General features: G+C 37.5%; 1 protein-coding gene across 4 annotated transcripts in view; it reads left to right on the forward strand.

Annotated features, from left to right (window-relative positions):
- The first annotated feature begins 475 nt into the window (after window positions 1-475).
- Window positions 476-26,108, forward strand: part of LOC145658552 (uncharacterized) — a 103,843-nt gene continuing 78,210 nt past the window's right edge. For 3 of the 4 annotated variants that reach the window (XM_081715791.1, XM_081715793.1, XM_081715795.1), the window contains exon 1: window positions 476-603. The gene's annotated coding sequence lies outside the window, so the exon portion shown is untranslated. The other variant, XM_081715792.1, reaches the window with a different exon arrangement.

The following is a 26,108-nucleotide window of genomic DNA, read 5'->3' on the forward strand; positions in this document are numbered from 1 at the left end:
AGCGTCCCGGTGCTGTGCCTGAAACTGTGTGAGAGCCTCATGAAGTTCACACAGTGCAGTGTCCATGTTAGCCTGAGGTGAGATGTACACGGTGTTGATGATGACCGAAGTGAACTCCCGGGGAAGGTAGAAAGGACGAAGCTTGAGGGCGAGCAGCTCCAGGTTGGGTGAGCAGGAGCAGGCGAGAGTAACAACATTGGCATTGTTACACCAGCTGTTGTTTACCATCACACACACTCCGCCGCCTCTCGACTTCCCCGAACGTGCCGTCCTGTCCATGCGGTGAACCGAGAAGAACTCGGCCGGCTGAATAGCGTGGTTTGGTACCGCTGGGTTCAGCCACGACTCGGTGAAGCAGAGGAGATTGCAGTCCCGAATGTCCCTCTGGAACTTTATCCTGGCCCGGAGGTCATCGAGCTTGTTATCCAGAGACTGGACGTTGGCTAGCAGGATGCTGGGTAAGGGAGCTCGGTGTGCCTGAGCCCTCAGCCTGTTCCTGACGCCGGCTCGCTTCCCTCGAGGCCTTTTCCTCGCGCCGCGTCTTTTGTTTTCCCTCAGGATCTCCGTCGGCCATTTTGGGTCCAGGGTTACAGACGGCTTGAGGTGAGTGCTATGTAGATTAAGAGAAATAAGGTCGTCTCTGCTGTACGAGATAGAGAAGGGCTGCGGAGAAATAAGGGGTAGCGAAAAGGATAGTGAAAAGAGCGAAAAAAGTGCCAGGTGTGGACGGAGCAGTCGTGACGGAAGCCGACCTCACCGGCGCCATCTTACAAAAGGTAAAATAGATGGGCTAATTACTAATTGGTATAGATTCAGATAATGGGCATTTTTTAAATCATATATATTTAAGAATAAATAATTTAACATCAACATAAATGTCATTTTTATTTGACCCTTAGATTAGGGGAGGCTCTAGGCAACTGCCTCAGTGTTATATTGTAGTGGGTAATGTTTCAGCCTCTCCAGTGTGGGACCGGGATTCAATCCCCATCCCAGCAAGTGCTCTATACTATACCAATTAGAGTTTTTGGACAAGAATACTAACACTACACTTACCTACCTCTGCAACATGATTGAAAATTGTAAATTGCTCTGGATAAAAGTGTCTGTCAAATGCTTAAAAAGTAAAAAAAATTAAATATCAGTAATCGTGATGCTTACAAAACATTCCACAAATTACCTAGAATAGGTTTATAATAGATACAAACGCTGCAAAATAATAATGGAGATACCCCTTTATATTCCCTGGGGTCTTAATGAAATATGTATGACGTGATTGGCTAAATACTTCTAGGATCAATCACCACAGCACCCTTCTCAGCCTGTTAAAACAACCCTGTTAGAACAACCAGTTTGAATGCCTGTGCCTTTAAATGTCAATAAGCCACTGCTCAAACCCACCCCTTCCCCCCAGCCCCTCTTCTACTTGAACCCTGAGAGAAAGTCTGTATTCAAAATAGCCTACTGCATACTACTTGCATACTGACCCAAAAGATCTGGTCATGTCCTGGAATATTTGGCCCCAAATTAATATGGTGTATGAATTATGGGACCAAAATACATTTTCCAGTACGCGAAAGATACCTGGTTGTCTAATTCCACCAAATATTCCAGGACATGACCAGATCTTTTGGGTGTACTGCATCCAGTCATGCAACAGTGGCGAAAAATCTTACCCAAGTGTATGGAACCATCATACATTAATGTAGCCTTGTAGTATGCTTTGCATTTCTTGCATACTGGATACTATACTGCTTACTACTACAGGGACCAGTATACAGTATATACTGAGTGCAGTATACAGCATGTTGTAGGCTCTTTTGAACAGAACCAAACATTACTGCAAGAGAAATTATAGGGGTGCAGCCATACAGTGATGTGAAAAAGTGTTTGCCCCCTTCCTGATATCTTATTTTTGTACACGTTTGTCACACTTACTGTTTCAGATCATCAAACAACTTTAAATATTAGCCAAAGATAACACAAGTAAACAGAAAAGGCAGGTTTTAAATGAAGGCTTTTATTATTAAGGGGAAAAAAATCCAAATTTATCCACTGCACACCTCTCTTGCCTCAGTTAAGATCAGTGTTCATGACTCCACCATAAGAAAGAGACTGGGCAAAATGGCCTGCATGGCAGAGTTCCAAGACGAAAACCACTGCTGAGCAAAAAGAATATAAAGGTTTGTCTCAGTTTTGCCAGAAAACATCTTGATGATTGTGGAGGAGATCCCCAAGACTTTTGGGAAAATACTCTGTGGACTGACGAGACAAAAGTTGAACTTTTTGAAAGGTGTATGTCCCATTACATCTGGCGTAAAAGTAACACAGCATTTCAGAAATGGAACATCATACCAACAGTAAAATATGGTGGTGGTAGTGTGATGGTCTGGGGCTGATTTGCTGCTTCAGGACCTGGAAGACTTGCTGTGGTAAATGGGACCATGAATTCTGCTGTCTACCAAAAAATCCTGAAGGAGAATGTCCAGCTATCCATTCGTGACCTCAAGCTGAAACGCACTTGGGTTCTGCAGCAGGACAATGATCCAAAACACACCAGCAAGTCCACCTCTGAATGGCTTAAGAAAAACAAAATGAAGACTCTGGAGTGGCCTAGTCAAAGTCCTGACCTGAATCCGATTGAGATGCTGTGGCATGACCTTAAAAAAGCGGTTCATGCTCAAAAACGCTCCAATAAGGCTGAATTACAACAACTCTGCAAAGATGAGTGGCCCAAAATTCCTCCACAGTGCTATAAAAGACTCATTGCCAATTATGATTGCATAACTGAAATGCTTGATTGCAGTTGTTGCTGCTAAGGGTGGCCCAACCAGTTATTAGGTTTGGGGGGCAATCATTTTTTCACACAGGGCCATGTAGGTTTGGATTTTTTCCCCATTAATAATAAAAACCTTCATTTAAAAACTGTATTTTGTGTTTACTTGTGTTATCTTTGTCTAATATTTAAATTTGTTTGATGATCGGAAACATTAAGTGTGACAAACATGCAAAAAAAGATCAGAAGGGGGCAAACACTTTTTCACACCACTGTATATGTCTTAACCAAAGTCAGCTCCTGAGTTGTCAAACTTCATTCTACACACACTGACATATATATGTACACACTGCAAAGCATGCCCACATGCTAAATTACAGACGGTTGTAAAACACATTTTCCTCTAGCATTACATGCTAATGTTGCTAACACATAAGTGGAACACAACTGCAACCTTGTTACATTTACTCTCACATTATTCACCTGTTGATAAAGTTCATCTGTCACAAATTCAACTAATAAATTGATAGGATTTGTGTTATTGTGGATCCTGCAACAAATAACCCAAGAAACACCAATAATATCTTTAAAATTATATTTATAACCTCAGCGTTAAAGTTAGCTAGTGCTAAATGACCAAAGAAACACATAGCTAGAATAATAATTTTTAAAAATAAGTTACTTACATTTCCCTTATCTGCACTTTAGCTTTGCACAGTTGATATTGATCCCAAAACTTAGCCCTGTATTATACTAACCCAGGCAGGTAAAGCATTTTGACACAAAGTTGTTAGTACACACATACAGGTTTTTGTTGATGGTAGCTGGGACATTGCCATCAAAAATAAACTTTATCCACTCAGATCTTCTGTCCTCTGTTGCTGGGGGCCAGTGTAGCATTTTGTGTCAGCCTGTGTAACAGAGCAATTCCCGTACTTAGCTCTTAATTTCAATATAATGATATTGGGTCTGGCGTGTGTGAGAGAAAAAATGGCTACCTTTGTAAAAGTAGTTCTCAAACCATGGGTAGAGATACTCAGATTGGGGGCAGTATAATGCTAATGACTGCCCTCTTGTTATAAAAACGGGAGCCAAATCTGAATGGCTGTTTTAGCCTGTTTTCTGATGTAGGCTGCCTGTAAAGTGGACTTGGTTGTCTTATCTCACAATTTGTGGTTTGGTAGGCACTCAAAAGATACCCAAACGGATTGTTTAAACATTTTACAGTTTAAATGAAAGTTATTTCTTCATCATATACATTTTTCAAAACATATTATTAAAGATTAAAAAAAACCCGTAAACCTCCCTTTTTAATGATCAAACTTTTATTTACTTTCACTTGATAGCATTTAATATGCATGTGGCGGGGGGGGGGGGGGGGGAGCAATACAGTGACAGTGCTTGTCTATTTGGCCATGCTGGGATCAGACTGGTCATTCTATTTGTCTTTTCTTCCTCCTTTCCTTAATTTGTGGTGGGTTTCATTTTCTTCATCATTCTGCAGCTCCTTTTCTGCCTTTTTCTTTCTTTTTCATCATTTTCCCTGTTTTTTCAGCTAACCAACTCTTATATGATTTTTTTTCTTTATTCGCTTTGTGATTTTCATTTGTTTCTCTTCCTCCTTTCTCTTTCTTTCAAGTTCTTTTTCTGCTCACTAAACCTCAGGACAAGTTCAGAAAATTGCCTCTTTATCTGCTGAACAAAGTTCTTCTTTTTAAATGTTATCTCATACATCTCTTCTTTGTTCTTCTCTTTGGCCCTCATTATACCTTCATCAACTGTTCTTATTTCTTCTTTCTTCTGCTCCTTCTTACTTTGTATCAAAGCTTGCTTTTGCAATTTTAAGACATTTTCTTCTCTTTTTCTCTCATCCCAAACTGCTTCTTTTTGCTGGTTGTCATGAAGTGATGCATAGGATGTGGAAGGCTTTTCATCATCAATCACTGGGGCTGGGCCCTCTTTACAGTTAAGCAGTGCCCATAGCAAAAGGGAGGCCTTATGCTTTTCTTCTTGTGGTGTCCCAAGATGTAGTGAACTAAGTGAAGAAACACCCATCTTACACAGATTCCTTTTAGGGAGAGCTGAAGACTGATCAGTCTTGGCTTCAGCAGTCTTGGCTTCAACAACTGCTTCAACATCAGTTTCCTGTGTCAAATGAGACCAGTAGAGGAAATAATGGACCATTACATTTTCTGCAAGTCAATACAATCAATCAAGGTTTATGAACAAACTGGAAAAAGGTGCATCTATTAATTTGTCAAGGATAATAATAATTATGTTGAAATAATATTAATAGTATTATTATTGTTGTTGTTGTTGTTGTTATTTATATTATTAACAACAACAACCTGAAAGGACACTTGTGAACAAACCACATTTTCTTGACACAGCCTGCTCAAATTAACATAACTGAAAACTTGAATAAGGTACACTAAAAATATTGATGTTATAAAAGGAACAAAAAGGACAAAATGTTGGCTTCGTCAAGTCATCATATGCTGAAAAATACAGGGAAAAAACATAATGTTCAAATCAAAAATGACAGAAAAATTTCATGTTTGCACAACCTCTTCAATGGTGCTCAGCGATGTCCTAAACTTTCTCAGTTGATGAGCCGAATGCTTTCTATATTGTTTACGAATCCTCTGGAGAACTGCTCCTTGGTGTGGTGTCCCAATGTGTGAACGCTTTCGGAAGGTTGAAGGTTGACTCTTTATGACAGTTTCTTTGGACTTCATACTTTGGATCAACTTGTTCTTTTGTAACATTGAGTCGTCTTCCACCCAGCTTTTTTTCTGCTTAGTCTTGGCTTTTGCAGGCTTGGTTTCAACAACATTTTCAACATCATTCTCCTGTGTCAAATGAAACCATTAGAGTAAATAATGGAATGTTACATTTTCTGCAAGTCAATGCAGTATATCAAGGTTTATGAACAAACTGGAAAAAGTGGCATCTCTTCATTTATCAAGGATAATAATAATTCTGCTGAAATAATAATAAAAAACTATAATAAGAATAATAAGAAGAAGAACAATAATTAGTAAGGGATACTTGTGAACAAACTACATTTTTTTTGACACAGTCTCGTCACATTAACATAACTCAAAACTTGAATAAGGTACACTAAAAATATTGATGTTATAACAAGAAAAAAATGACAAAATGTTGGCTTTGTCAAGTCATCATATGCTGAAGAAATACAGGGGAAATTAGATGTTCAAATAAAAAATGCTAGAAAAAAGTTCATGTTTGCAAAACCTCTTCTATGGTGCTCATCAGTGTCCTGAACTCTCTCAGCAGACCCTCCGAGTCCTTTCCATATTCTTTATAGATCCTCTGGAGAGCTGCCACAATCATCTGACTATGATGCAGTCTCTCTTGACAAGCCTTGAGCTCAGACTGCAGTGACTTCCTTTCTTTCTCCCACTGCTTAATTTGTTCAGTTTCATTTTCTACATTTGATATTTTACATGTATCCATGTTTCCAGTCTGTTCTTGTTACCTAGAGAGAGACATGTTTAAAAGTTTGATTTCAGTCTTTCTTTTTGTAAGAAAGGTCTTATGCATGTAAGAAGAATACAGATCATAAATGAAAACTATTATATTTAATTTGGCCCCTGCTAGCATGCCTGTCTCCATCGATTCCCTGTCTCATGTTATTGTTTCATTTTCTGCATTCCTGTTCCAGTCTTGTTAACTGTTCTTTGTTAGCCCTCATGTATATGTGAATTAAAACCCTTGGTTTTCCCCTGTTAGTGCTAGTCTTTGTAATTCCTAGCCTCAGTCTCTTATCCATCCCTCTTTGTTCTCTGTAGTTGTATATAATAAGCCCTGTCGTGCTTGTTCTGCTCGTATTTCTTAGCCTGCTCGTGTAGTTTGTGTTCCTTATTGTGGCCTGTTTGCCTATTCTCTATCGTGTGTTTTTTCTCGTTTGTTTACTATGTATTCCCGGACTCTCCGCACTGGCTCATTGACCCTGGACTGTGACTATGACTCTGATTATAGATTTGCCCTTAATAAATCTCGCTCTTCTCAGCGTACGCGTCCGCCTCGTGACCGCTCCACGTTACATAATTAAAAAGGTGTTGACCATATGTATTATTCATAAATCTTTCGTATAATCGTAATCACTTTAACCGCCTATTGGTAATACATTTTTGTTAACCGAAAGGCTCGTGATAGGTATATTTATTCCTTTTAAATCCTTTTTGAAATGTAGAGTTTATGTCAGCATCGTTTGGAACGCTTTCGCACCAGCCGGCAATTTTAAAGACTTACCTTAAGATTCTCTTGAGATATTGTGGAGTAACTTTTAACGCATTTCAGAAGAGTTGCATTTCAGAAGAGTCTGTAATTGTATTGTTGTCTTCTCGCTAGGTTACATACTTCTTCGCAGCCCCAGTTTATTATCTACCTATTACGACGTAATAATATTGTTTGTTCCATTTAAAATCAGCTCCGCTTAATTCTTAGGCACAGTCCCAATGTTATTTCAAACACCTAGAAACGTTTCTCTTTCACCACGGTGTCTTCTGGTCAGATTTTAGAAAACTTTTTAAAGACTATTATGCTATTATAAATGTAATTTGAGACCATATTTGAGTTGAGAATATATAAAAAAGAAATTATTTTTGAATAACTGAAATATTATTTTGTAAACATGGTCTTTGAGTAACAGATATTTTCAGACTAATGCTGAAGACTCATCATTTTGAAGAATGGTATGTGAACACTGAATAAACTAAGTGGACACTGACACAAAAATCTGACCAAAAAATATAGCTAGCTAGCTAAATTAGGCAGACTCAAAAACACTGAAACAGCAGGGTCTTGAAAACTCACCAGAGCACTGCTATAATTTTTTTTAAATTATAGGCTATTTTTGTTGTTTTGCTTTTTTGTTTATATAGGCATGTGGTTTGGCCAGCCACATGCAGTGGGAGGACCTCCGTTTGTGGCACACACCTGTACCTCGTTTCGTCTGTGTGTATTAAACTCATGTCAGTCATGTCATGTTTATATATTAATAAATATATATATGCGGACCACCACGCATTACAGAAATCGGCACTCGGGCCACCCCGCATTACAGAAAAAATTTGGAAGCCACAACAGCTAGCTCTTAGTGGTGAGATGAGCTGATTGAAAGCTTTTGTGGACGCACTAGTTTCTAATGAAAAATACTATTTAAATTTCGAAGTGCAGTGAACCATTTTCTGCTTTCTCCCACATGTTGAATTTTTCTTCTCCAGATGGTTTTTTTTTCACTTTGAAAAACATCCTATACACCTATACACACAGTAGCTATCACTATATATATATATATATATATATATATCCATCCAACATGCATAGGAGCTATCACTTTTTTGCTTGCCCCAGTCTGAATTGACATATTTATATAATTACAAAAAAACAGGGGTTAAACTACACTAAAATCACTAAACATAATTCAGTTCAAATCAAATCAAAGATAATTTGTCACATACATAGTCATACGCAGTATAACTGGCAGTGAAATGCCTTTGGTGACTGCTCTGCCCGTAAACCAAGGAGCGATACAGAAAAATATACAGATCAGTGTAATGTAAGGTTAAACTGAATAAATCCTAAAATGTATTTGTAAAGGAAGGAAAATAAAGCCTAAAATATAAAATAGATTTTGTCTGGGTAAAAAATAAACACGATTATGATTATATACAAATTACAATTTAAAAATTTTCCAGTTCAGTGTGAAGTTGTGCTATATAGCGCAGTGCAAATAGCAAAATATGGGTGTGTAAGAGTGTGTATGATGTTATAGTGAACAATGGTCCAGTCCAGTGGGGGAATCCAGTGAATGAAGATTAGTCCCATCAGTTGCCCTGGTTCAGAGCCCGAAAGGCCTGTGGGAAGAAGCTCCTGCTCAGTCTCTCTGTGTTAGTCTTCAGGGAGCGAAAGCACTTCCCTGACCTCAACAGGGAGAAGAGCCTATTGTCAGGATGGGTGGGGTCCTTCATAATCCTCCTGGCCTTGGTCTGGCACCACTTGTAATAGATGGTCTAATTACTAATTGGTATAGATTCATATAATGGGCATTTTTAAAATCATATACATTTAAGAATAAATAATTTAACATCAACATAAATTTCATTTTTATTTGACCCTTAGATTAGGGGAGGCTCTAGGCAACTGCCTCAGTGTTATATTGTAGTGGGTAATGTTTCAGCCTCTCCAGTGTGGGACCGGGATTCAATCCCCATCCCAGCAAGTCCTCTATACTATACCAATTAGAGTTTTTGGACAAGAATACTAACACTACACTTACCTACCTCTGCAACATGATTGAAAATTGTAAATTGCTCTGGATAAAAGTGTCTGTCAAATGCTTAAAAAGTAAAAAAAAAATTAAATATCAGTAATCGTGATGCTTACAAAACATTCCACAAATTACCTAGAATAGGTTTATAATAGATACAAACGCTGCAAAATAATAATGGAGACCTATTATTAACCCTTTATATTCCCTGGGGTCTTAATGAAATATGTATGACGTGATTGGCTTAATACTTCTAGGATCAATCACCAAAGACCCCTTCTCAGGCTGTTAAAACAGCCCTGTTAGAACAACCAGTTTGAATGCCTGTGCCTTTAAATGACAATAAGCCACTGCTCAAACCCACCCCTTTCCCCCAGCCCCTCTTCTACTTGAACCCTGAGAGAAAGTCTGTATTCAAAATAGCCTACTGCATACTACTTGCATACTGACCCAAAAGATCTGGTCATGTCCTGGAATATTTGGCCCCAAATTAATATGGTGTATGAATTATGGGACCAAAATACATTTTCCAGTACGCGAAAGATACCTGGTTGTCTAATTCCACCAAATATTCCAGGACATGACCAGATCTTTTGGGTGTACTGCATCCAGTCATGCAACAGTGGCGAAAAATCTTACCCAAGTGTATGGAACCATCATACATTAATGTAGCCTTGTAGTATGCTTTGCATTTCTTGCATACTGGATACTATACTGCTTACTACTACAGGGACCAGTATACAGTATATACTGAGTGCAGTATACAGCATGTTGTAGGCTCTTTTGAACAGAACCAAACATTACTGCAAGAGAAATTATAGGGGTGCAGCCATACAGTGATGTGAAAAAGTGTTTGCCCCCTTCCTGATATCTTATTTTTGTACACGTTTGTCACACTTACTGTTTCAGATCATCAAACAAGTTTAAATATTAGCCAAAGATAACACAAGTAAACAGAAAAGGCAGGTTTTAAATGAAGGCTTTTATTATTAAGGGGAAAAAAATCCAAATTTATCCACTGCACACCTCTCTTGCCTCAGTTAAGATCAGTGTTCATGACTCCACCATAAGAAAGAGACTGGGCAAAATGGCCTGCATGGCAGAGTTCCAAGACGAAAACCACTGCTGAGCAAAAAGAATATAAAGGTTTGTCTCAGTTTTGCCAGAAAACATCTTGATGATTGTGGAGGAGATCCCCAAGACTTTTGGGAAAATACTCTGTGGACTGACGAGACAAAAGTTGAACTTTTTGAAAGGTGTATGTCCCATTACATCTGGCGTAAAAGTAACACAGCATTTCAGAAATGGAACATCATACCAACAGTAAAATATGGTGGTGGTAGTGTGATGGTCTGGGGCTGTTTTGCTGCTTCAGGACCTGGAAGACTTGCTGTGGTAAATGGGACCATGAATTCTGCTGTCTACCAAAAAATCCTGAAGGAGAATGTCCAGCTATCCATTCGTGACCTCAAGCTGAAACGCACTTGGGTTCTGCAGCAGGACAATGATCCAAAACACACCAGCAAGTCCACCTCTGAATGGCTTAAGAAAAACAAAATGAAGACTCTGGAGTGGCCTAGTCAAAGTCCTGACCTGAATCCGATTGAGATGCTGTGGCATGACCTTAAAAAAGCGGTTCATGCTCAAAAACCCTCCAATAAGGCTGAATTACAACAACTCTGCAAAGATGAGTGGCCCAAAATTCCTCCACAGTGCTATAAAAGACTCATTGCCAATTATGATTGCATAACTGAAATGCTTGATTGCAGTTGTTGCTGCTAAGGGTGGCCCAACCAGTTATTAGGTTTGGGGGGCAATCATTTTTTCACACAGGGCCATGTAGGTTTGGATTTTTTCCCCATTAATAATAAAAACCTTCATTTAAAAACTGTATTTTGTGTTTACTTGTGTTATCTTTGTCTAATATTTAAATTTGTTTGATGATCGGAAACATTAAGTGTGACAAACATGCAAAAAAAGATCAGAAGGGGGCAAACACTTTTTCACACCACTGTATATGTCTTAACCAAAGTCAGCTCCTGAGTTGTCAAACTTCATTCTACACACACTGACATATATATGTACACACTGCAAAGCATGCCCACATGCTAAATTACAGACGGTTGTAAAACACATTTTCCTCTAGCATTACATGCTAATGTTGCTAACACATAAGTGGAACACAACTGCAACCTTGTTACATTTACTCTCACATTATTCACCTGTTGATAAAGTTCATCTGTCACAAATTCAACTAATAAATTGATAGGATTTGTGTTATTGTGGATCCTGCAACAAATAACCCAAGAAACACCAATAATATCTTTAAAATTATATTTATAACCTCAGCGTTAAAGTTAGCTAGTGCTAAATGACCAAAGAAACACATAGCTAGAATAATAATTTTTTAAAATAAGTTACTTACATTTCCCTTATCTGCACTTTAGCTTTGCACAGTTGATATTGATCCCAAAACTTAGCCCTGTATTATACTAACCCAGGCAGGTAAAGCATTTTGACACAAAGTTGTTAGTACACACATACAGGTTTTTGTTGATGGTAGCTGGGACATTGCCATCAAAAATAAACTTTATCCACTCAGATCTTCTGTCCTCTGTTGCTGGGGGCCAGTGTAGCATTTTGTGTCAGCCTGTGTAACAGAGCAATTCCCGTACTTAGCTCTTAATTTCAATATAATGATATTGGGTCTGGCGTGTGTGAGAGAAAAAATGGCTACCTTTGTAAAAGTAGTTCTCAAACCATGGGTAGAGATACTCAGATTGGGTGCAGTATAATGCTAATGACTGCCCTCTTGTTATAAAAACGGGAGCCAAATCTGAATGGCTGTTTTAGCCTGTTTTCTGATGTAGGCTGCCTGTAAAGTGGACTTGGTTGTCTTATCTCACAATTTGTGGTTTGGTAGGCACTCAAAAGATACCCAAACGGATTGTTTAAACATTTTACAGTTTAAATGAAAGTTATTTCTTCATCATATACATTTTTCAAAACATATTATTAAAGATTAAAAAAAACCGTAAACCTCCCTTTTTAATGATCAAACTTTTATTTACTTTCACTTGATAGCATTTATTATGCATGTGAGGGGGGGGGGGGAGCAATACAGTGACAGTGCTTGTCTATTTGGCCATGCTGGGATCAGACTGGTCATTCTATTTGACTTTTCTTCCTCCTTTCCTTAATTTGTGGTGGGTTTCATTTTCTTCATCATTCTGCAGCTCCTTTTCTGCCTTTTTCTTTCTTTTTCATCATTTTCCCTGTTTTTTCAGCTAACCAACTCTTATATGATTTTTTTTCTTTATTCGCTTTGTGATTTTCATTTGTTTCTCTTCCTCCTTTCTCTTTCTTTCAAGTTCTTTTTCTGCTCACTAAACCTCAGGACAAGTTCACAAAATTGCCTCTTTATCTGCTGAACAAAGTTCTTCTTTTTAAATGTTATCTCATACATCTCTTCTTTGTTCTTCTCTTTGGCCCTCGTTATACCTTCATCAACTGTTCTTATTTCTTCTTTCTTCTGCTCCTTCTTACTTTGTATCAAAGCTTGCTTTTGCAATTTTAAGACATTTTCTTCTCTTTTTCTCTCATCCCAAACTGCTTCTTTTTGCTGGTTGTCATGAAGTGATGCATAGGATGTGGAAGGCTTTTCATCATCAATCACTGGGGCTGGGCCCTCTTTACAGTTAAGCAGTGCCCATAGCAAAAGGGAGGCCTTATGCTTTTCTTCTTGTGGTGTCCCAAGATGTAGTGAACTAAGTGAAGAAACACCCATCTTACACAGATTCCTTTTAGGGAGAGCTGAAGACTGATCAGTCTTGGCTTCAGCAGGCTTGGCTTCAACAACTGCTTCAACATCAGTTTCCTGTGTCAAATGAGACCAGTAGAGGAAATAATGGACCATTACATTTTCTGCAAGTCAATACAATCAATCAAGGTTTATGAACAAACTGGAAAAAGGTGCATCTATTAATTTGTCAAGGATAATAATAATAATGTTGAAATAATACTATTAATATTATTATTGTTGTTGTTGTTGTTATTATTTATATTATTAACAACAACAACCTGAAAGGACACTTGTGAACAAACCACATTTTCTTGACACAGCCTGCTCAAATTAACATAACTGAAAACTTGAATAAGGTACACTAAAAATATTGATGTTATAAAAGGAACAAAAAGGACAAAATGTTGGCTTCGTCAAGTCATCATATGCTGAAAAATACAGGGAAAAAACATAATGTTCAAATCAAAAATGACAGAAAAATTTCATGTTTGCACAACCTCTTCAATGGTGCTCAGCGATGTCCTAAACTTTCTCAGTTGATGAGCCGAATGCTTTCTATATTGTTTATGAATCCTCTGGAGAACTGCTCCTTGGTGTGGTGTCCCAATGTGTGAACGCTTTCGGAAGGTTGAAGGTTGACTCTTTATGACAGTTTCTTTGGACTTCATACTTTGGGTCAACTTGTTCTTTTGTAACACTGAGTCGTCTTCCACCCAGCTTTTTTTCTGCTTAGTCTTGGCTTTTGCAGGCTTGGTTTCAACAACATTTTCAACATCATTCTCCTGTGTCAAATGAAACCATTAGAGTAAATAATGGAATGTTACATTTTCTGCAAGTCAATGCAATATATCAAGGTTTATGAACAAACTGGAAAAAGTGGCATCTCTTCATTTATCAAGGATAATAATAATTCTGCTGAAATAATAATAATAAACTATAATAATAATAAGAAGAAGAAGAACAATAATTAGTAAGGGATACTTGTGAACAAACTACATTTTTTTTGACACAGTCTCGTCACATTAACATAACTCAAAACTTGAATAAGCTACACTAAAAATATTGATGTTATAACGAAGAAAAATGACAATGTTGGCTTTGTCAAGTCATCATATGCTGAAGAAATACAGGGGAAATTAGATGTTCAAATAAAAAATGCTAGAAAAAAGTTCATGTTTGCAAAACCTCTTCTATGGTGCTCATCAGTGTCCTGAACTCTCTCAGCAGACCCTCCGAGTCCTTTCCATATTCTTTATAGATCCTCTGGAGAGCTGCCACAATCATCTGACTATGATGCAGTCTCTCTTGACAAGCCTTGAGCTCAGACTGCAGTGACTTCCTTTCTTTCTCCCACTGCTTAATTTGTTCAGTTTCATTTTCTACATTTGATATTTTACATGTATCCATGTTTCCAGTCTGTTCTTGTTACCTAGAGAGAGACATGTTTAAAAGTTTGATTTCAGTCTTTCTTTTTGTAAGAAAGGTCTTATGCATGTAAGAAGAATACAGATCATAAATGAAAACTATTATATTTAATTTGGCCCCTGCTAGCATGCCTGTCTCCCTGTCTCATGTTATTGTTTCATTTTCTGCATTCCTGTTCCAGTCTTGTTAACTGTTCTTTGTTAGCCCTCATGTATATGTGAATTAAAACCCTTGGTTTTCCCCTGTTAGTGCTAGTCTTTGTAATTCCTAGCCTCAGTCTCTTATCCATCCCTCTTTGTTCTCTGTAGTTGTATGTAATAAGCCCTGTCGTGCTTGTTCTGCTCGTGTTTCTTAGCCTGCTCGTGTAGTTTGTGTTCCTTATTGTGGCCCGTTTGCCTATTCTCTATCGTGTGTTTTTTCTCGTTTGTTTACTATGTATTCCCGGACTCTCCGCACTGGCTCATTGACCCTGGACTGTGACTATGACTCTGATTATAGATTTGCCCTTAAAATATCTCGCTCTTCTCAGCGTACGCGTCCGCCTCGTGACCGCTCCACGTTACATAATTAAAAAGGTGTTGACCATATATATTATTCATAAATCTTTCTTATAATCGTAATCGCTTTAACCGCTTATTGGTAATACATTTTTGTTAACCGAAAGGCTCGTGATAGGTATATTTATTCCTTTTAAATCCTTTTTGAAATGTAAAGAGTTTATGTCAGCATCGTTTGGAACGCTTCCGCACCAGCCGGCAATTTTAAAGACTTACCTTAAGATTCTCTTGAGATATTGTGGAGTCCCTTTTAACGCATTTCAGAAGAGTCTGTAATTGTATTGTTGTCTTCTCGCTAGGTTACATACTTCTTCGCAGCCCCAGTTTATTATCTACCTATTACGACGTAATAATATTGTTTGTTCCATTTAAAATCAGCTCCGCTTAATTCTTAGGCACAGTCCCAATGTTATTTCAAACACCTAGAAACGTTTCTCTTTCACCACGGTGTCTTCTGGTCAGATTTTAGAAAACTTTTTAAAGACTATTATGCTATTATAAATGTAATTTGAGACCATATTTGAGTTGAGAATATATAAAAAAGAAATTATTTTTGAATAACTGAAATATTATTTTGTAAACATGGTCTTTGAGTAACAGATATTTTCAGACTAATGCTGAAGACTCATCATTTTGAAGAATGGTATGTGAACACTGAATAAACTAAGTGGACACTGACACAAAAATCTGACCAAAAAATATAGCTAGCTAGCTAAATTAGGCAGACTCAAAAACACTGAAACAGCAGGGTCTTGAAAATTCACCAGAGCACTGCTATAATTTTTTTTAAATTATAGGCTATTTTTGTTGTTTTGCTTTTTTGTTTATATAGGCATGTGGTTTGGCCAGCCACATGCAGTGGGAGGACCTCCGTTTGTGGCACACACCTGTACCTCGTTTCGTCTGTGTGTATTAAACTCATGTCAGTCATGTCATGTTTATATATTAATAAATATATATATGCGGACCACCACGCATTACAGAAATCGGCACTCGGGCCACCCCGCATTACAGAAATCATTTGGAAGCCACAAAAGCTAGCTCTTAGTGGTGAGATGAGCTGATTGAAAGCTTTTGTGGAAGCACTAGTTTCTAATGAAAAATACTATTTAAATTTCGAAGTGCAGTGAACCATTTTCTGCTTTCTCCCACATGTTGAATTTTTCTTCTCCATTCAGATGGGGTTTTTTTTCACTTTGAAATACATCCTATACACCTATACACACAGTAGCTATCACTATATATATATGTATATATCCGTCCAACATGCATAGGAGCTATCACTTTTTTGCTTGCCCCAGTCTGAATTGACATATTTATATAATTACAAAAAAACAGCGGTTACACTACACTAAAATCACTAAACATAATTCAGTTCAAATCAAATCAAAGATAATTTGTCACATACATAGTCATACGCAGTATAACTGGCAGTGAAATGCCTTTGGTGACTGCTCTGCCCGTAAACCAAGGAGCGATACAGAAAAATATACAGATCAGTGTAATGTAAGGTTAAACTGAAATAAATCCTAAAATGTATTTGTAAAGGAAGGAAAATAAAGCCTAAAATATAAAATAGAATTTGTCTGGGTAAAAAATAAACACGATTATGATTATATACAAATTACAATTTAAAAATTTTCCAGTTCAGTGTGAAGTTGTGCTATATAGCGCAGTGCAAATAGCAAAATATGGGTGTGTAAGAGTGTGTATGATGTTATAGTGAACAATGGTCCAGTCCAGTGGGGGAATCCAGTGAATGAAGATTAGTCCCATCAGTTGCCCTGGTTCAGAGCCCGAAAGGCCTGTGGGAAGAAGCTCCTCCTCAGTCTCTCTGTGTTAGTCTTCAGGGAGCGAAAGCACTTCCCTGACCTCAACAGGGAGAAGAGCCTATTGTCAGGATGGGTGGGGTCCTTCATAATCCTCCTGGCCTTGGTCTGGCACCACTTGTAATAGATGGTCTAATTACTAATTGGTATAGATTCATATAATGGGCATTTTTAAAATCATATACATTTAAGAATAAATAATTTAACATCAACATAAATTTCATTTTTATTTGACCCTTAGATTAGGGGAGGCTCTAGGCAACTGCCACAGTGTTATATTGTAGTGGGTAATGTTTCAGCCTCTCCAGTGTGGGACCGGGATTCAATCCCCATCCCAGCAAGTGCTCTATACTATACCAATTAGAGTTTTTGGACAAGAATACTAACACTACACTTACCTACCTCTGCAACATGATTGAAAATTGTAAATTGCTCTGGATAAAAGTGTCTGTCAAATGCTTAAAAAGTAAAAAAAAAATTAAATATCAGTAATCGTGATGCTTACAAAACATTCCACAAATTACCTAGAATAGGTTTATAATAGATACAAACGCTGCAAAATAATAATGGAGACCTATTATACCCCTTTATATTCCCTGGGGTCTTAATGAAATATGTATGACGTGATTGGCTAAATACTTCTAGGATCAATCACCACAGCACCCTTCTCAGCCTGTTAAAACAGCCCTGTTAGAACAACCAGTTTGAATGCCTGTGCCTTTAAATGACAATAAGCCACTGCTCAAACCCACCCCTTCCCCCCAGCCCCTCTTCTACTTGAACCCTGAGAGAAAGTCTGTATTCAAAATAGCCTACTGCATACTACTTGCATACTGACCCAAAAGATCTGGTCATGTCCTGGAATATTTGGCCCCAAATTAATATGGCGTATGAATTATGGGACCAAAATACATTTTCCAGTACGCGAAAGATACCTGGATGTCTAATTCCACCAAATATTCCAGGACATGACCAGATCTTTTGGGTGTACTGCATCCAGTCATGCAACAGTGGCGAAAAATCTTACCCAAGTGTATGGAACCATCATACATTAATGTAGCCTTGTAGTATGCTTTGCATTTCTTGCATACTGGATACTATACTGCTTACTACTACAGGGACCAGTATACAGTATATACTGAGTGCAGTATACAGCATGTTGTAGGCTCTTTTGAACAGAACCAAACATTACTGCAAGAGAAATTATAGGGGTGCAGCCATACAGTGATGTGAAAAAGTGTTTGCCCCCTTCCTGATATCTTATTTTTGTACACGTTTGTCACACTTACTGTTTCAGATCATCAAACAAGTTTAAATATTAGCCAAAGATAACACAAGTAAACAGAAAAGGCAGGTTTTAAATGAAGGCTTTTATTATTAAGGGGAAAAAAATCCAAATTTATCCACTGCACACCTCTCTTGCCTCAGTTAAGATCAGTGTTCATGACTCCACCATAAGAAAGAGACTGGGCAAAATGGCCTGCATGGCAGAGTTCCAAGACGAAAACCACTGCTGAGCAAAAAGAATATAAAGGTTTGTCTCAGTTTTGCCAGAAAACATCTTGATGATTGTGGAGGAGATCCCCAAGACTTTTGGGAAAATACTCTGTGGACTGACGAGACAAAAGTTGAACTTTTTGAAAGGTGTATGTCCCATTACATCTGGCGTAAAAGTAACACAGCATTTCAGAAATGGAACATCATACCAACAGTAAAATATGGTGGTGGTAGTGTGATGGTCTGGGGCTGTTTTGCTGCTTCAGGACCTGGAAGACTTGCTGTGGTAAATGGGACCATGAATTCTGCTGTCTACCAAAAAATCCTGAAGGAGAATGTCCAGCTATCCATTCGTGACCTCAAGCTGAAACGCACTTGGGTTCTGCAGCAGGACAATGATCCAAAACACACCAGCAAGTCCACCTCTGAATGGCTTAAGAAAAACAAAATGAAGACTCTGGAGTGGCCTAGTCAAAGTCCTGACCTGAATCCGATTGAGATGCTGTGGCATGACCTTAAAAAAGCGGTTCATGCTCAAAAACGCTCCAATAAGGCTGAATTACAACAACTCTGCAAAGATGAGTGGCCCAAAATTCCTCCATAGTGCTATAAAAGACTCATTGCCAATTATGATTGCATAACTGAAATGCTTGATTGCAGTTGTTGCTGCTAAGGGTGGCCCAACCAGTTATTAGGTTTGGGGGGCAATCATTTTTTCACACAGGGCCATGTAGGTTTGGATTTTTTCCCCATTAATAATAAAAACCTTCATTTAAAAACTGTATTTTGTGTTTACTTGTGTTATCTTTGTCTAATATTTAAATTTGTTTGATGATCGGAAACATTAAGTGTGACAAACATGCAAAAAAAGATCAGAAGGGGGCAAACACTTTTTCACACCACTGTATATGTCTTAACCAAAGTCAGCTCCTGAGTTGTCAAACTTCATTCTACACACACTGACATATATATGTACACACTGCAAAGCATGCCCACATGCTAAATTACAGACGGTTGTAAAACACATTTTCCTCTAGCATTACATGCTAATGTTGCTAACACATAAGTGGAACACAACTGCAACCTTGTTGCATTTACTCTCACATTATTCACCTGTTGATAAAGTTCATCTGTCACAAATTCAACTAATAAATTGATAGGATTTGTGTTATTGTGGATCCTGCAACAAATAACCCAAGAAACACCAATAATATCTTTAAAATTATATTTATAACCTCAGCGTTAAAGTTAGCTAGTGCTAAATGACCAAAGAAACACATAGCTAGAATAATAATTTTTAAAAATAAGTTACTTACATTTCCCTTATCTGCACTTTAGCTTTGCACAGTTGATATTGATCCCAAAACTTAGCCCTGTATTATACTAACCCAGGCAGGTAAAGCATTTTGACACAAAGTTGTTAGTACACACATACAGGTTTTTGTTGATGGTAGCTGGGACATTGCCATCAAAAATAAACTTTATCCACTCAGATCTTCTGTCCTCTGTTGCTGGGGGCCAGTGTAGCATTTTGTGTCAGCCTGTGTAACAGAGCAATTCCCGTACTTAGCTCTTAATTTCAATATAATGATATTGGGTCTGGCGTGTGTGAGAGAAAAAATGGCTACCTTTGTAAAAGTAGTTCTCAAACCATGGGTAGAGATACTCAGATTGGGGGCAGTATAATGCTAATGACTGCCCTCTTGTTATAAAAACGGGAGCCAAATCTGAATGGCTGTTTTAGCCTGTTTTCTGATGTAGGCTGCCTGTAAAGTGGACTTGGTTGTCTTATCTCACAATTTGTGGTTTGGTAGGCACTCAAAAGATACCCAAACGGATTGTTTAAACATTTTACAGTTTAAATGAAAGTTATTTCTTCATCATATACATTTTTCAAAACATATTATTAAAGATTAAAAAAAACCGTAAACCTCCCTTTTTAATGATCAAACTTTTATTTACTTTCACTTGATAGCATTTATTATGCATGTGGGGGGGGGGGGGGGGGGGAGCAATACAGTGACAGTGCTTGTCTATTTGGCCATGCTGGGATCAGACTGGTCATTCTATTTGACTTTTCTTCCTCCTTTCCTTAATTTGTGGTGGGTTTCATTTTCTTCATCATTCTGCAGCTCCTTTTCTGCCTTTTTCTTTCTTTTTCATCATTTTCCCTGTTTTTTCAGCTAACCAACTCTTATATGATTTTTTTTCTTTATTCGCTTTGTGATTTTCATTTGTTTCTCTTCCTCCTTTCTCTTTCTTTCAAGTTCTTTTTCTGCTCACTAAACCTCAGGACAAGTTCACAAAATTGCCTCTTTATCTGCTGAACAAAGTTCTTCTTTTTAAATGTTATCTCATACATCTCTTCTTTGTTCTTCTCTTTGGCCCTCATTATACCTTCATCAACTGTTCTTATTTCTTCTTTCTTCTGCTCCTTCTTACTTTGTATCAAAGCTTGCTTTTGCAATTTTAAGACATTTTCTTCTCTTTTTCTCTCATCCCAAACTGCTTCTTTTTGCTGGTTGTCATGAAGTGATGCATAGGATGTGGAAGGCTTTTCATCATCAATCACTGGGGCTGGGCCCTCTTTACAGTTAAGCAGTGCCCATAGCAAAAGGGAGGCCTTATGCTTTTCTTCTTGTGGTGTCCCAAGATGTAGTGAACTAAGTGAAGAAACACCCATCTTACACAGATTCCTTTTAGGGAGAGCTGAAGACTGATCAGTCTTGGCTTCAGCAGTCTTGGCTTCAACAACTGCTTCAACATCAGTTTCCTGTGTCAAATGAGACCAGTAGAGGAAATAATGGACCATTACATTTTCTGCAAGTCAATACAATCAATCAAGGTTTATGAACAAACTGGAAAAAGGTGCATCTATTAATTTGTCAAGGATAATAATAATTATGTTGAAATAATATTAATAGTATTATTATTGTTGTTGTTGTTGTTATTATTTATATTATTAACAACAACAACCTGAAAGGACACTTGTGAACAAACCACATTTTCTTGACACAGACTGCTCAAATTAACATAACTGAAAACTTGAATAAGGTACACTAAAAATATTGATGTTATAAAAGGAACAAAAAGGACAAAATGTTGGCTTCGTCAAGTCATCATATGCTGAAAAATACAGGGAAAAAACATAATGTTCAAATCAAAAATGACAGAAAAAGTTCATGTTTGCACAACCTCTTCAATGGTGCTCAGCGATGTCCTAAACTTTCTCAGTTGATGAGCCGAATGCTTTCTATATTGTTTACGAATCCTCTGGAGAACTGCTCCTTGGTGTGGTGTCCCAATTTGTGAATGCTTTTGGAAGGTTGAAGGTTGACTCTTTATGACAGTTTCTTTGGACTTCATACTTTGGATCAACTTGTTCTTTTGTAACACTGAGTCGTCTTCCACCCAGCTTTTTTTCTGCTTAGTCTTGGCTTTTGCAGGCTTGGTTTCAACAACATTTTCAACATCATTCTCCTGTGTCAAATGAAACCAGTAGAGTAAATAATGGAATGTTACATTTTCTGCAAGTCAATGCAATATATCAAGGTTTATGAACAAACTGGAAAAAGTGGCATCTCTTCATTTATCAAGGATAATAATAATTCTGCTGAAATAATAATAATAAACTATAATAAGAATAATAATAAGAAGAACAATAATTAGTAAGGGATACTTGTGAACAAACTACATTTTTTTTGACACAGTCTCGTCACATTAACATAACTCAAAACTTGAATAAGCTACACTAAAAATATTGATGTTATAACGAAGAAAAATGACAAAATGTTGGCTTTGTCAAGTCATCATATGCTGAAGAAATACAGGGGAAATTAGATGTTCAAATAAAAAATGCTAGAAAAAAGTTCATGTTTGCAAAACCTCTTCTATGGTGCTCATCAGTGTCCTGAACTCTCTCAGCAGACCCTCCGAGTCCTTTCCATATTCTTTATAGATCCTCTGGAGAGCTGCCACAATCATCTGACTATGATGCAGTCTCTCTTGACAAGCCTTGAGCTCAGACTGCAGTGACTTCCTTTCTTTCTCCCACTGCTTAATTTGTTCAGTTTCATTTTCTACATTTGATATTTTACATGTATCCATGTTTCCAGTCTGTTCTTGTTACCTAGAGAGAGACATGTTTAAAAGTTTGATTTCAGTCTTTCTTTTTGTAAGAAAGGTCTTATGCATGTAAGAAGAATACAGATCATAAATGAAAACTATTATATTTAATTTGGCCCCTGCTAGCATGCCTGTCTCCATCGATTCCCTGTCTCATGTTATTGTTTCATTTTCTGCATTCCTGTTCCAGTCTTGTTAACTGTTCTTTGTTAGCCCTCATGTATATGTGAATTAAAACCCTTGGTTTTCCCCTGTTAGTGCTAGTCTTTGTAATTCCTAGCCTCAGTCTCTTATCCATCCCTCTTTGTTCTCTGTAGTTGTATGTAATAAGCCCTGTCGTGCTTGTTCTGCTCGTGTTTCTTAGCCTGCTCGTGTAGTTTGTGTTCCTTATTGTGGCCTGTTTGCCTATTCTCTATCGTGTGTTTTTTCTCGTTTGTTTACTATGTATTCCCGGACTCTCCGCACTGGCTCATTGACCCTGGACTGTGACTATGACTCTGATTATAGATTTGCCCTTAATAAATCTCGCTCTTCTCAGCGTACGCGTCCGCCTCGTGACCGCTCCACGTTACATAATTAAAAAGGTGTTGACCATATGTATTATTCATAAATCTTTCTTATAATCGTAATCACTTTAACCGCTTATTGGTAATACATTTTTGTTAACCGAAAGGCTCGTGATAGGTATATTTATTCCTTTTAAATCCTTTTTGAAATGTAAAGAGTTTATGTCAGCATCGTTTGGAACGCTTCCGCACCAGCCGGCAATTTTAAAGACTTACCTTAAGATTCTCTTGAGATATTGTGGAGTAACTTTTAACGCATTTCAGAAGAGTTGCATTTCAGAAGAGTCTGTAATTGTATTGTTGTCTTCTCGCTAGGTTACATACTTCTTCGCAGCCCCAGTTTATTATCTACCTATTACGACGTAATAATAGTTTGTTCCATTTAAAATCAGCTCCGCTTAATTCTTAGGCACAGTCCCAATGTTATTTCAAACACCTAGAAACGTTTCCCTTTCACCACGGTGTCTTCTGGTCAGATTTTAGAAAACTTTTTAAAGACTATTATGCTATTTTAAATGTAATTTGAGACCATATTTGAGTTGAGAATATACAAAAAGGAAATTATTTTTGAATAACAAATATTATTTTGTAAACATGGTCTTTGAGTAACAGATATTTTCAGACTAATGCTGAAGACTCATCATTTTGAAGAATGGTATGTGAACACTGAATAAACTAAGTGGACACTGACACAAAAATCTGACCAAAAAATATAGCTAGCTAGCTAAATTAGGCAGACTCAAAAACACTGAAACAGCAGGGTCTTGAAAACTCACCAGAGCACTGCTATAATTTTTTTTAAATTATAGGCTATTTTTGTTGTTTTGCTTTTTTGTTTATATAGGCATGTGGTTTGGCCAGCCACATGCAGTGGGAGGACCTCCGTTTGTGGCACACACCTGTACCTCGTTTCGTCTGTGTGTATTTAAACTCATGTCAGTCATGTCATGTTTATATATTAATAAATATATATATGCGGACCACCACGCATTACAGAAATCGGCACTCGGGCCACCCCGCATTACAGAAATCATTTGGAAGCCACAAAAGCTAGCTCTTAGTGGTGAGATGAGCTGATTGAAAGCTTTTGTGGAAGCACTAGTTTCTAATGAAAAATACTATTTAAATTTCGAAGTGCAGTGAACCATTTTCTACTTTCTCCCACATGTTGAATTTTTCTTCTCCAGATGGTTTTTTTTTCACTTTGAAAAACATCCTATACACCTATACACACAGTAGCTATCACTATATATATATATATATATATATCTCCATCCAACATGCATAGGAGCTATCACTTTTTTGCTTGCCCCAGTCTGAATTGACATATTTATATAATTACAAAAAAACAGGGGTTACACTACACTAAAATCACTAAACATAATTTAGTTCAAATCAAATCAAAGATAATTTGTCACATACATAGTCATACGCAGTATAACTGGCAGTGAAATGCCTTTGGTGACTGCTCTTCCCGTAAACCAAAGAGCGATACAGAAAAATATACAGATCAGTGTAATGTAAGGTTAAACTGAATAAATCCTAAAATGTATTTGTAAAGGAAGGAAAATAAAGCCTAAAATATAAAATAGATTTTGTCTGGGTAAAAAATAAACACGATTATGATTATATACAAATTACAATTTAAAAATTTTCCAGTTCAGTGTGAAGTTGTGCTATATAGCGCAGTGCAAATAGCAAAATATGGGTGTGTAAGAGTGTGTATGATGTTATAGTGAACAATGGTCCAGTCCAGTGGGGGAATCCAGTGAATGAAGATTAGTCCCATCAGTTGCCCTGGTTCAGAGCCCGAAAGGCCTGTGGGAAGAAGCTCCTCCTCAGTCTCTCTGTGTTAGTCTTCAGGGAGCGAAAGCACTTCCCTGACCTCAACAGGGAGAAGAGCCTATTGTCAGGATGGGTGGGGTCCTTCATAATCCTCCTGGCCTTGGTCTGGCACCACTTGTAATAGATGGTCTAATTACTAATTGGTATAGATTCATATAATGGGCATTTTTAAAATCATATACATTTAAGAATAAATAATTTAACATCAACATAAATTTCATTTTTATTTGACCCTTAGATTAGGGGAGGCTCTAGGCAACTGCCTCAGTGTTATATTGTAGTGGGTAATGTTTCAGCCTCTCCAGTGTGGGACCGGGATTCAATCCCCATCCCAGCAAGTGCTCTATACTATACCAATTAGAGTTTTTGGACAAGAATACTAACACTACACTTACCTACCTCTGCAACATGATTGAAAATTGTAAATTGCTCTGGATAAAAGTGTCTGTCAAATGCTTAAAAAGTAAAAAAAATTAAATATCAGTAATCGTGATGCTTACAAAACATTCCACAAATTACCTAGAATAGGTTTATAATAGATACAAACGCTGCAAAATAATAATGGAGATACCCCTTTATATTCCCTGGGGTCTTAATGAAATATGTATGACGTGATTGGCTAAATACTTCTAGGATCAATCACCACAGCACCCTTCTCAGGCTGTTAAAACAGCCCTGTTAGAACAACCAGTTTGAATGCCTGTGCCTTTAAATGACAATAAGCCACTGCTCAAACCCACCCCTTCCCCCCAGCCCCTCTTCTACTTGAACCCTGAGAGAAAGTCTGTATTCAAAATAGCCTACTGCATACTACTTGCATACTGACCAAAAAGATCTGGTCATGTCCTGGAATATTTGGCCCCAAATTAATATGGTGTATGAATTATGGGACCAAAATACATTTTCCAGTACGCGAAAGATACCTGGTTGTCTAATTCCACCAAATATTCCAGGACATGACCAGATCTTTTGGGTGTACTGCATCCAGTCATGCAACAGTGGCGAAAAATCTTACCCAAGTGTATGGAACCATCATACATTAATGTAGCCTTGTAGTATGCTTTGCATTTCTTGCATACTGGATACTATACTGCTTACTACTACAGGGACCAGTATACAGTATATACTGAGTGCAGTATACAGCATGTTGTAGGCTCTTTTGAACAGAACCAAACATTACTGCAAGAGAAATTATAGGGGTGCAGCCATACAGTGATGTGAAAAAGTGTTTGCCCCCTTCCTGATATCTTATTTTTGTACACGTTTGTCACACTTACTGTTTCAGATCATCAAACAAGTTTAAATATTAGCCAAAGATAACACAAGTAAACAGAAAAGGCAGGTTTTAAATGAAGGCTTTTATTATTAAGGGGAAAAAAATCCAAATT

The sequence above is a fragment of the Electrophorus electricus genome, chromosome 6, assembly GCF_041902795.1.
Source record: "Electrophorus electricus isolate QZ-2024a chromosome 6, ASM4190279v1, whole genome shotgun sequence".
In the NCBI taxonomy this organism is placed as follows: Eukaryota; Metazoa; Chordata; class Actinopteri; order Gymnotiformes; family Gymnotidae; genus Electrophorus; species Electrophorus electricus.